Source organism: Heterodontus francisci, unplaced genomic scaffold (genome assembly GCF_036365525.1).
Source record: "Heterodontus francisci isolate sHetFra1 unplaced genomic scaffold, sHetFra1.hap1 HAP1_SCAFFOLD_88, whole genome shotgun sequence".
Taxonomy (NCBI): Eukaryota; Metazoa; Chordata; class Chondrichthyes; order Heterodontiformes; family Heterodontidae; genus Heterodontus; species Heterodontus francisci.
Genome location: NW_027142063.1, coordinates 1,208,489 through 1,221,473, shown reverse-complemented (window position 1 = coordinate 1,221,473; position 12,985 = coordinate 1,208,489). Strand labels below are relative to the sequence as shown.

Below are 12,985 nucleotides of genomic sequence, written 5' to 3'. Positions count from 1 at the left end.
GAAGGGGACGCGGTGTCAGGGATAATGGAGGAGTGGACCAAGGTGTCGTGGAGGGAACGATCCCTTCGGAATGCTGACAGGGGAGGGGAAGATGAGGTAGGTGGTGGCATCACGCTGGAGGTGGTGGAAATGGTGGAAGATGATCCTTTGGATGTGGAGGCAGGTGGGGTGGAAAGTGAGGACAAGGGGAACCCTGTCGCAGTTCTGGGAGGGAGGGGAAGGGGGAAGGCAGAGGTTGAGGGTCCTGTCAACTACACTGGGATGGGGGCAAGGGGGGGGGGTGTTGAAATCTGGTGATGTTGTTGAATTTAATTTCAAACACTCCTTGAACTCTCTGCCGATGAAGACTGAAAAAGGGAAAATCAACCACACAACAAGGGTCTCAAATCCAAGACCCTGAGATTAAAAGTCTCATACTCTACCAACTGAGCTAACAAGGCCTGATACAGTACTTCTACTCTGATACAGTAAATCCACTTACAGAAACCCCAAAGTGTGAGAAATTCCTCTCACTCATGAATAATAAAACTGAAATCTTTTTACCTTCCAAATGCTGCCATCTATTTTGTCAGTATTTATTTCTCTCTCCTTTTTATTTAGTTCATGCATTTCTTCAGAATTTCTTTTTCATTTATATCTGAGGGAAGAAATGAACAGATCTGGCAGCTCAAAACTGGGCATCCATGCGGCACTGTGGGCCATCAGCAGCAGCAGAATTGTATTTAAACACAATATGTTACCTCCTGGCCTGGCATATCCCTCACTCTACCATTACCATCAAGCCAAGGGAGCAATAGTGGTTCAATGAAGTGTGCAGGAGGGCATGTCAGGAACAGCACCAAGCAGACCTAAAAATGAGGTTTCAGTCTGGTGAAGCGACAACACAGAACTACTTGCATGTCATATAGCGGAAGCAGCATGCAATAGACAGAGCTAAGCAATCTCACAATTAACAGATCAGATCAAAGCTCTGCAGTCCTGCCACATCCAGTCCTGAATGGTGGTGGATAATTAAACAATTAACAGGAGTCACAGAGAGTCATAGAGTCACACAGCATAGAACCAGGCCCTTCGGCCCACCGCGTCCATGCCGACCATAATGCTTATCTATACTATTCCGACCTGCCTGCATTAATTCCATATCCCTCCATGCCTTGCTCATTCAAGTACCTGTGCAGATGCCTCTTAAATGTAACTACTGTTCCTACCTCCACCAGGCAGCTCATTCCAGATACCCACTATTCTTTCTGTGAAAAATTTACCCCTTTGACCCCCTTTAAACCTCCTCCCTCTTAGCTTAAATCTATGCCCTCTAGTTTTAGTCACCCCTACCATGGGAAACAGACTCTGGCTATCTACACTATCTATGCCTCTCATAAAGTGTGACGTAGGAGTGAAGAACGAGTGGCCAAGAGGAGGGAAGTGGCACGGCCTAGAGCTAATGGCTGGAGTGGGGGTTGGGGGGCTGGGAGCGAGTGGCAGGAGAGCTGGGTGACGCGAGCGGGGAACAATCATCCAGGGGAGCAGCGAGGTGGAGAGCGAGCAGTTGAGGAGAAGAAGCGTCAAGGCCGAGGGGGGAGAGCTCCAACCTCAAAGTCTCCCATTCAGCCGCTTCCTTCAGCTGAGTGAGAGGCTGGATACCCGATGACGCTTTAGCGTGAATGTGCGAAGTTGGACCATGGACGGATATGCGATGATGTTGGTGCTGAGCCATGACATCATCCTGTGCATGTGCCACTTAACCCTGGCAAGATGTAGCTGTGCCTATGCGCAGCTTGGCGCTCTCCGATGATGTCAGCGGGCCGCTCCGTTGACAGGAATCACATTGTGTCAGCAGTGCCCACAACCCATGAAAGAATAAAAAAGAGATTTACCACAATGGTAGCAGGGTGAGGGATTTCAGTTATGTGGAGAGATTGGAGAAGCTGGGGTTGTTCTCCTTGCAGCAGAGAAAATTCAGAAAAGATTTGACACATTTGTTCAAAATCATGGAGGTTTTCAATACTTTAAATAAGGAGAAACTGTTTCCAGTGGTAAAAGGGTCAGTAAGCAGAGGACACAGATATCAGGTGATTGGCAAAAGAACCAGAGGTGACACGAAGAACCATTTTTTACACAGTAATGTGTTGTGATAAAGAAAGAAAAGACTTGCATTTATATAGCACCTTTCCTGACCACTGGACATATCAAAGCACTTTGGAGACAATGAAATACTTTTGAAGTGTAATCACTGTTGTAATGTCAGAAATGCAGCAGCTAATACCCACAAACAGCAATGTGATAATGACCAACAGATCTGATTGAGGGACAAATATTGATCACAACACCAGGGAGAATTGCTCTTCACTTGTTTGAAATTGCAGCATGGGATCTTTTACATTCACCCAAACATGCAGACCAGGTCTTGGTTTAACATCACACCTGAAAGGCAGCACCTTCAACACCCTCAGTGCTTTACTGGAGTGTCAGCTGTGAAATCTGAACCCAGAAGCTTGTGATTTCGAGGTGAGTGTGACCAACTGAGCCACAGCTTTTACCTGAGTCTCAATCCTTCTCCCAACAGTTTCTCTCTATCAGGTCTGTCACAACCCCTCATGATTGTGAACACCTCTATCAAATCTCCTCTCTAAGGAGAACAACCCCAGCTTCTCCAATCTATCCACATAACTGAAATGCTAACCACACGTTGCAGAAAGGAATTTTTCCTCATGTTCCTTCTGGTTTTGTGAGTCACTTTAAATCTGTAACCTTCGGTTATTGACCGTTCAGCAGTTAGAAACAGTTCCTCAGTATTTACTCCACCTCAAACCTTCAAGGAAACTCTGTAAAGTAACTGAAAATCAAGTTGTCAGAAGTGGGATTGAAACACATGCCTCCAGTGAAAGCTGCAACCTGAACAGAGAAGCTGAAACCGCTCAGTCACCTCAACTGTTCAGACCTTTTTGACCTCGTCCTCACTTCCGTACTTTGAAACGTTCACTCAGTTCAGGAACTTGTTCAATGTGACTGGAATGCTCAGTGATTGGGTTATTAACTCCCCCGGGTTTTCCTGAGCTTGTTCTCGGTGTATGGGGATGTTTGTCCTGGGCTGTCGAATCTTGCATCCCTGTAATGGACATTAACCCACTGATTGAATCTGTATTCACTGCTTTCCGCTGGTGCTGGGTAATTGCAGAGCGTGGGGCTGGAATGTTGCTGCTTGTCCCGGCCTCACTCACTCTGGGAAAGAGTGAATAATTGATGCGTCTGTTTCTGTATCTGAAATGTGACTTCGATCTGCTGTTATTAACCGAGACAGCGCTGCAGAAGGATACGTTAATAATCTTTCACTAATCAACTGCAAACAGTCAGAATGTGTAACTTTGAGCAGCGCTTTCTGCACCGTCAGGGCTGGAAAATGGAGGGAGGGAGAGACAGTGTCAGTATCTGAGTGGAGACAGCACTGTACAGAGAAAGAGCCAATATACCGGGGCTGAGACACAGTGCATCTTTTCACATTTAATCACAATAATATCCACAGTCAGGAACTGAAAATGATGAAAAACCGAATAGCAAGAGCAAAAATAAGAAAACTAAGCAATTATAGATTAGCTGATGAGCTTTCACTGTGTTACCTGGTAGTCTACTGTTTTATATTCAATGCTCTCTCCACTGTGGCCAGGGAATGATTTCTTCTCAAGGGCTGAATATTAACAAAACTTCTTGGAATTTAAAATCTTTCAAAATTAATTCCATGGAGCTAATGGGGAAAAGTCAAATAACTGCATCAATTAATGGAGAGCTGGTTGGTGATGACGTGGATGTGTCTGCAGTGTGCAGGATCAGACTGTTCCTATAGATTCACAATGAATGTTCCACCCTTTATTTGTAACAGTAAAACTGATCGTGGACAATGGCTATTCTGGTTGCAGCAACCTGAAGATTTAACTCATTAACACCCTACTTTAGGGGAATCGAGAAAGCACAACACCCAGCTCTGTCAGTTAGCGTCCTTGTTTGTTAACCCACAATTTGTTGGTTCAAGCACTTAAAAGAATGAGGCTTTATTAACTTAAACTCTTCTACATCTGCTGTATTACTCTTGCTGTTGATTCTTCAAAGATAAGGTTAATCAAGACTTTCTTTGTGAAATCCATGCTGACTGTGCTTTATTATATTTTCATTTTCATATGGATTTTCTACTTTTGGGGATTACAGGATATTGTCTTTTTTTATTGATTTTATTTTTATTTATTGCATTTATTGCCCATCCTTAATTCCCTCGAGAAGGTAGTGGTGAGCAGCCTTCTTGAACCACTGCAGTCGATGTGGTGCTGTGAGGTAGGGAGTTCCAGGATTTTGACCCAGCCACAGTGAAGGAACGGTGATATAGTTCCAATTCCAGGATGGTGTGTGGCAAAGAGGGGAACTTGCAGGTGGTGGTGTTCCCATGCATCTGCTGCCCTTGTCCTTCTAGGTGATAGAAGTCACAGGTTTGGAAGGTGCTGTGTAAGGAGGCTTGATGCGTTGCTGCAGTGCATCTTGTGGATGGTACGCACTGCTACCACTATGCGTTGGTGATGGAGAGAGTGAATATAGTGAATGAGGCGCCAATCAAGTGGGCTGCTTTGTCCTGGATGACGTTGAGCTTCTTAAGTGTTGTTGGAGCTGCACCTATCCAGGCAATGGAGAGTATTGCATCACACTCCTGACTTGTGCCTTGTAGATAGGGGACAGGATTTGGGGAGTCAGGAGGTGAGTTACCTGCCGCAGGATTCCTAGTGTCTGACCTGCTCTTGAAGCCATGATATTTATTTGGCTACTGCAGTTCAGTTTCTGGTCAATGGTAACCCCCAGGATGTTGATAGTGGGGGATTCAGCAATCGTAATGCTGTTGAATGTCAAGGGGAGAGGGTTAGATTCTCTCTTGTTTCAGAAGGTCATTGCCTGGGACTTGCGTGACTCGAATGTGAAATATCCTTATTGGAGGGTATTGTATTGTACTGTACAGTGACTACACTTGGAAAGTCCTTCATTGGCTGTAAAAGGCTTTACAAAGTCCTGTGGTCATGAAATGCATGTGTTGCATTTTCCATTGTTATCAGTGTCATTTTGATCAAAAGATAGGTTTCGTGAGCACAAGGTTTAAATCAATGTTGATTCAAATAATGTAAAAGCATCTATATTCTTACACTATACTTAATAATCACCATCTTCCTTTCCTTACAGAGTACAATGTTTTTGACCCTGAAATTGATTCCACAATCTCAGTCCCTCAGACAATTTCAGCCCAGTTCTGATGAAAGATCACAGATCTGAAACGTTAACTCTGTTTCTCTCTCCACAGATGCTGTCAGACCTGCTGAGTATTTCCAGCATTTTCAAGAGTCTCGATTTAATGAATAGGAAACTTGTTTCAGATCAGATTGGGAGACAGTGTGAAACCACTCCATTGTACTCATGTCTGAGATTCTGAGGACAGGTGGCTGTTAGTGGAAGACATCATTAATTAAATGTACCTAGCAACAGCTCAGACCAATTATTATTTTACAAGGTGGTGTGATGGCCATCCAGGGGTTAAAAGTAGGGATCTTGTAAGGTTTCAGTGTGCAGGAACATGAGAAGATCTCAGGGGTAAAGGCTCAGATCATCGACCAAGTTCTCCACCTGATGAGGGATCTAGGCTGGACAAAGAGGACCGTGACACTCTAAGACCAAGCTCGACCAGTCCACACACCTGCTAGAGCTGTAAAGTTATATTCCCCAATTTGTTCAAGATAATTTTACTTCCAATTATTAAGTACTATTTTACTCTCAATAAAAGTTCTGGACTTATTAATCAAGTATCCTGTTGCTTTAATTGGTTAAAGTCATGCCCAAAGAGTTTGTCCACAATAGACTTTCCAGAACTGAAAGATAAGTCTGCAAGGATTACTAATTTTACAGCCCTGTTTAAAAAGAGAGATAAACCCAGGAACTACAGACCAGTTAGTATAATGTCAGTGGTGGGGAAACTTTTAGAGACAATTATCCAGGAGAAAATTAACTGGCACTTGGTAGAACATGGGCTAATAAATGACAGCCAGTACAGATTGGTTAACAGAAGATTGTGTATGAATTAATTAATGAATTAATTTCTTTGATGAAGTTTCACAGAGAGTTGACCAGGGTGTTGAGGTTGATGGTGTGTGTCTGCACTTCAAAATTGTGTTTGAAAAAGTACCATAAAATAGACTTGTTAACAAAATTTGAGCAGATGGGATGCAAGAGGCAGTGGCAGCGTGGATATAAAATTGGCTGAGAGACGGAAAGCATAAAGTAGGGTGAATGCTTGTTTTTCAGAATAGAGGGACTAATACAGTAATGTCACTGTTGTTGCAGTGTGTGCAGTGTCTGACCCTGAGCAGTCCTCGGGAGGGGGCTGTTTGTGATGTTCCTGTGGGGTGTATTATCATCAGGCTATCTCTCTGAGCTTTCACAGGGATGGGACAGTGTGTGATATCCTTGTGCATGTCATGCAGGCCCACTGGCGTGTGGTTCCATCCTGATGCCAAGAAACAGAGCCCCATCTATGGGCAAAAAGTCTCACTTCCCTGTGGGTGTCTTGAGAGAGAAGAAGGCTGAGGGAGTAAACCTGGACAGTAAATCCGGAGTGGAGTCCCGTCGGCGGTTACCTGTTACTTATCAGGTAGTTTTCCAGCAACTCCTCCAGCAGAGCTGGTCCCAAATAGTACTGGTTTTTTCATTTCCTTTGGACAATATTAGCAATGCTGAGAGGGGTTCCTGATGCTCAGTGTCTCCATACTATTTGCCCAGGCCTGTGCCCTGGAGAGGACACTCCAGCTTCATGGTTAAACATTAGCAAAACATGGGAAGAAACAGTTACCGATTATAAGCTCTCACTCAATTGGTGTAGAGTATGAGCACCAGGGGTTACTTTTGACAGTGGGAGAGATCATCGCGTCTCAATGGATAACGACCACCTACTCCAAGCTGTGCAGCCCCCAGTCAGTTAGGTGCTGTCCTGCCACGACCTACTTGCTTCAATGGGTGCTTGCAGCTTCGAGAGATATCTCTCAACTGGCAGATTGATAATCTATGCACCAGGCAAGACAAACGCAACAAAGAAGACACCAGTGCTTTGCATCACAAGCTGGAATGTAAGGACCATGTGTCCTGGCCTTACTGACAAACTTCTGCAGGTTAATAGCACACACAAGACAGCTGTGATTGACAAGGAACTCACAAGGCTCAATGTGGACATTGCTGTGCTGCAAGAAACTAGACTCATTCAAAGTGGATCCCTCAAAGAGAAACACTACTGAAATGGAGTCAGTTACTGCAACTAAGAAGAGAGCCCTCATGAACTACAAACAAGTCCCCAGCAAACAAACTCTAGATGCTCTCAGAGCTGCCAGAAACAAGTCTCTGCAGACTGCTCGGCACTGCACCAATCAATACTGGTTAAAACTCTGCAACAGCATACAATCTGCCACTGAATCTGGGGGATGCCAGAGGGACATATGAAGGAATTCAACACACCAAGGTTCCTTAGACAGCACCTTCCATACCCGCAACCTCTACCAACTAGAAGGACAGGGCAGCAAATTCATGGGAACACCACCACCTGCAAGTTCCCCTCCAAGCCACACACTACGTGACTACTGCAGCGGTTCAAGAAGGCAGCTCACCACCACCTTCTCATGGGAAATGAGGGATGGGCAATAAATGGTGGCTTAGCCAGTGATGACCACATCACATGAATGAATTAAAAAAAAATTATGAAAGCAACGGGCCCAGCAGTAAATAAATCGGCACCTTTGAAGACAAAGACAGGGACAATCATCACTAAACCTATCAAGCAGATGGAAAGGTGAGTGGAGCATTACCTTGAACTCTACATAGCGGAGAACATTGTCATTGAAGTAGCTCTCAGCGCCATTCCAGACTTCCCTGTCATGGAGGAGCTGGACAGCGACACCACCATAGAGCTCAACAACGCCATTGACCGTCTTGCCAGTGGTAAAACCCCGGGAAATGATGTTATTCCACCTGGAATCATCAAAAGTGGAAAAGCAGCTCTGCTGCAGCATCTCCATGAACTTCTGTGTCTCTGTTGGAAGGGGAGATCTGCGCCTCTAAACATTTTTGATGCAAACAATGTCACCTTGTGCAACAATAAAGGCGATCGCAGTGACTGCAGCAATTACCGAGGCATCTCCTTGCTAAGTATTGTGGGGAAGGTCTTTGCTCACATTGCTCTGTCCAGATTGCAGACCCTGACATCACATCTATCCTGAGTCTCAGTGCAGCTTCAGAGCTGGTAGATCGACAGTCGACATGATTTTCTCACTTAGGCAGTTACAGGAGAAGTACTGTGAACAGTACAGACCACTCTACATTGTCTTTATAGACATCACCAAGGCCTTCGATCTTGTTAGCAGAGACAGACTCTTCAAACTGCTGTGGAAACTAGGCTGCCCTCCTGAACTCTTGGGCGTCATCTCTTCTTTCCACGAGAACATGCACAGTTCCGTCAGTTACAATGGTGCCACATCAGACACTTTCACGATCAGCAGTGGGGTAAAACAGGGCTGTGTCCTGGTGCAAACACTCTTCGGTACGTTGGAGGAGGCAGTTTCACCTGTCGAGCCTGCTCTGTCATTCAATTACATCCTTGCTGATCATCTACCTCAACACCACTTTCCCGCGCTCTCCCCACATCCCTTGATGTCATGAGTATCAAGATTTCTATCAATTTCTGTCTTGAACATGCTCAATGATTGAACTTTCACAAACCCCTGAGGTAGAGAATTCCAAAGATTCACCACCCTCTGAGTGAAGAAATTCCACCCTATCTCAGTTTTAAATGGCCTTTTAAATGAAACTTTAAGGAATACAATCCCAGTTTCCTCATAAGACAATCCCACCATCCCAGGGATTAGTCTGGTGACCCTCCGTTGCACTCCCTCTGTGGCATGTATATCCTTCCTTAGATAAGGAAACCAAAACTGTACACAATACTCCAGCACGATCTCACCAAGGCTCTATCCAATTGCCGCAAGACATCTTTATTCCTGTATTCATGACCCCTCATGTTAAGGCCAACATACCATTTGCCTTCCTAATTGATTGCTGCACCTGCATGCGAGATTTTAGTGTCTCATGAACAAGAACACCCAGGTCCCTTTGGACATCAACACTTCCCAACCTCTCACCATTTAAGAAATATTCTGTCTTTCTGTTTATTCTACAAAGTGGATAACTTCACACTTATTCACATTATATTCCATCTGTCATTTCATTCACTTATCCTGTCCAAGTCCCCTGGAAGCCTCCTTGTGACCTCCTCACAGCTCACATCCTTTACAATTGTCATATCCTTCTCCATGCTGCTATTTTAAACTTTCTGTGACTCAGATGGGGGTGTTCACCTGCATACCAGAGCTGATGACAAGCTGTTCATCTAGGCAAGACTGCGCACCAAGACCAAAATGAGTCAGTTCTTGGTCTGTGAGTTGCTGTTTGCTGATGACGCTGTGCTGACATCCCATAATGAAGTTCATTAACAGCAGCTTGTATATCGGTTCTCCCTGGCCTGCAAGGAGTTTGGACTGACGATCAGCATCAGGAAGATCAAAGTTATGGGCCAGGACGTAGAGACTCCACCTTCCATCAACATCGACAGCCTCACTTTGCAGGCTGTCAACAGCTTCACATACCTTGTATCAACAATCACCAGCAATCTGTCCCTTGAAACTGAAATCAGCACCAGGATTGTCAATGCTGCAGTTGTCATGTCAAAGTTGAGAAGACGAGTGTGAACCGACAGCAAACTGATCGAAAATACAAAGCTCCACATGTACCAGGCTTGTGTTCTCAGCACCCTCCTTTATAGTAGAGAAGCATCAACAACTTATGCAAGCCAAGAAAAGCAGCTGAACAGCTTCCACCTCCGCTGTCTCAGATGGATATTGGGCATCTCCTGGCAGGACAGAGTGCCGAATGCAGAAGTACACCAGCGTGCAGGGATCTGCAGCATGTTTGCCCTCTTGAGTCAGCGGTGACTCTGTTGACTGGGTCATGTGTGCTGAATGGATGACGGTCGCTTTGCCAAAGACATGCTCTTTGGTGAGCTTGCTATCAGCACGAGACCAACAGGTCACCCACGTCTGTGATACAAGGACATCTGCAAAGCGAGATCTCAAGCCGACTGGGATTGGAGTCGATGCATGGGAAGTCCTTCCGGCTGATTGGAATTCCTGGAGAAAGGCATTCAGGAAGACCATGGGAAAAGCAGAGGACAAAAGAAATGACCAGATGGTGGGAAAGAGAGCTCAGAGGAAGGAAAAATTATCAGTCGACCTCGGGCCAATGATATTCATCTGTACCAGCTGCGGAAGGGATTGTCACTCACGAGTCGTCCTCTGCAGCCACAACAAACGATGTTTAATACAGAAGTAACGTACACCCCGGGTGTAGCCCATCGTCTTCCGAGACGGATGGTTGCCTATTACAATTACAACTACAGCTGCAACTACAAGAGCGAGTCAGAGGCTGAGAACTCTGCCGTGACGAACTCAGCTCTTGACTCGCCAAAGTCTGCCCACTATCTGCATGGTCTTCCTCTGATTTCAATTACTCGCACATGCGCAATCTGGCTCTGTAGCTTAGTTGGTTAAAGCATCTGTCTAGTAAACAGGAGATCCTGGGTTCAACTCCCAGCAGAGCCTTATTTCACAATAGCAACGTGCTTGAAAAGTTTCATTATCAGCACTGATATCTGTGTCTTGTGAACTTTAATTCAAAATACATGATGAATTTCAATTGCATACAAAAATAGCCTTTGTGAAGGTATGAGTTTGGAATGGCTAATCCTCCTTGGACAGAATTGCAGTGCTCACACATCAAAGGTAACTTCTTTGCCATAAATTTGTTCACAGTCACATTCAACCTGGAAAACAGCTTGAAATTAATCTCACTGAAGGAGAGTGTTTGTGTCATTATGTGTTGCTTTTAACCGAGACTGGGACATGACGCAAGTGGGAGGGTTTATCTGAGGTTTGGAATATTTGTCAGTCAGGAACAAGAAAAATCAAAGGAACCAAATAAGAAAACCTATGTCTCATGTGGTTACCGAGAAACGGTGAGAAGATATTAAACTTTGTTGTATTTAATACAACTGTGTGAACTTTGATCTTTGCGGCCTTTTATAAGCAGTATTTGAAGGGTCTCAGTAAAAATGTTCAGTGTTGATGAGAGTGGGGTCTGGGTGAGCAGCTGCTTCATGTGACAGGGTTAGGACTGGATGCAGGAAGTTCTCTGACAGTCTCTCTCTGATGGGTTGAGTTGATTTTCAACTGGCAGCTGTTGCTGTTTTGATAATTCAAGTTCCCTCCACCGATTGTTTTGGACAGACAGTGCAGTATGAGGATGTAAAGGGTTAATGCTGAAGACAGTGGGATTAACCCCTCCCACAATCAGAGTGATGATGTAACAGTCACATGAGATGAGGATTGGGAGGAGAGAGCAGCACCAAGGATGCTAGTTTCGGAGGCTTGATGAGTGTGTATATAGTATTGTGTAAATTAGAAAAGAGTTCTTAGTTCTTTCAGCAGGAAATGTGTCCAGAAAATATCGCGAAACTCACAATTTTATTATTCAGGAGTTGGAACACAGGGATATTAACTCCAAGTGACAGTAGTGGTTTCATTTAACAAAAGAAAAGTAGAGAATTATATTGCTCATTGATTGAAATCCCCCAGTGAGGAGACAGTTAAACAGGTGATCTGCTGGGGCATCCTTCGATCCAAGGTTTCGGCAGCATTTAATCTCCCTTTTTGGTGAAATTCTCTGTTTTTTGCATCTTTTTTTAATCCAGCTTTGATGGACCAATGAAAAAACTGAAAAAAGTGAACAGATCCATCCTTTCTTTTCTTCCTTCTTCCCATCAGTTTCTCTTTTCTGCCCCAATTTAATCTGCTGTTTCTGCTGTTTTTTCTATTCCAATCAAAATTCTACATTCCAATCAAATCTATTTGTTATTCCACAGTGTCTCTCCACGTGTTTTATTCTGTTGTATTCTCTCACAGTCTGTTTGATGATCAATGTTACATCTCACTCTCTGTTCTGGTGAAGATCAGAAGCAGTGATATCCGTTTGTAACACCCGACAAGTCGGCCTGAGGCTGTGTCTCATCGACAATGTGGAGTTAGGAACATAGGAGCAGGAGTCGGCCATTCAGCCCATCGAGCCTGCCCCACCATTCAATATGATCATGGCTGATCATCCACTTCAATGCCCTTTTCCCCACACTTTCCTCATATTCCCTTATATCATTTGTATTTAGAAATCTATCAATCTCTGCTTTAAACATACTCAATGACTGAGCTTCCACAGCCCTCTGGGTTACAGAATTCCAAAGATTCACAACCCTCTGAGTAACAACATTTCTCCTCATCTCTGTCCTAAGTGGCTTGCTCCTTATTTTGAAATAGCGTCCCCTGGTTCTCGACTCCCCAACCAGGCGAAACATCTTAGCTGCATCTACCCTGACTGTCCTTTAAATATTTTGTAGGTTTCAATGAGATCACCTCTCATTCTTCAAAACTCTAGAGAATACAGTCCCAGTTTCCCCAATCTCTCTTCATAGGACAGTCCCACCATCCCAGGAACAAGTCTGATGAACCTTCTTTGCACTCCATCTGTGGCAATAATATCCTTCCTTAGGGGAGGGAACCAAAGCTGCACACAGTACTCCAAGTGCAGTCCAACCAGGGTTCTATACAATTGAAGCAAGAATTCACTACTCCTGTACTCAAATCCTCTTGCGATAAAGGCTAACATACTATCAGCCTTCCTAATTGCTTGCTGCACCTGCATGTTAGCTGTCAGTGACTTATTGACATGGATACCAGGTCACCCTTATACTCTATACCTCAGTTAATAAAGGAAATGATTCCATATACCTGCTGAACCACCTTATTGACCTGCACTGCTACTTCAG

General features: G+C 44.5%; 1 non-coding gene across 1 annotated transcript; it reads left to right on the top strand.

Moving 5' to 3' along the window:
* The first annotated feature begins 10,638 nt into the window (after positions 1 to 10,638).
* On the top strand, positions 10,639 to 10,712 carry trnat-agu (transfer RNA threonine (anticodon AGU)). Its single transcript has one exon. It is a non-coding gene; the product is annotated as a tRNA-Thr (tRNA).
* Positions 10,713 to 12,985: the final 2,273 nt, after the last annotated feature.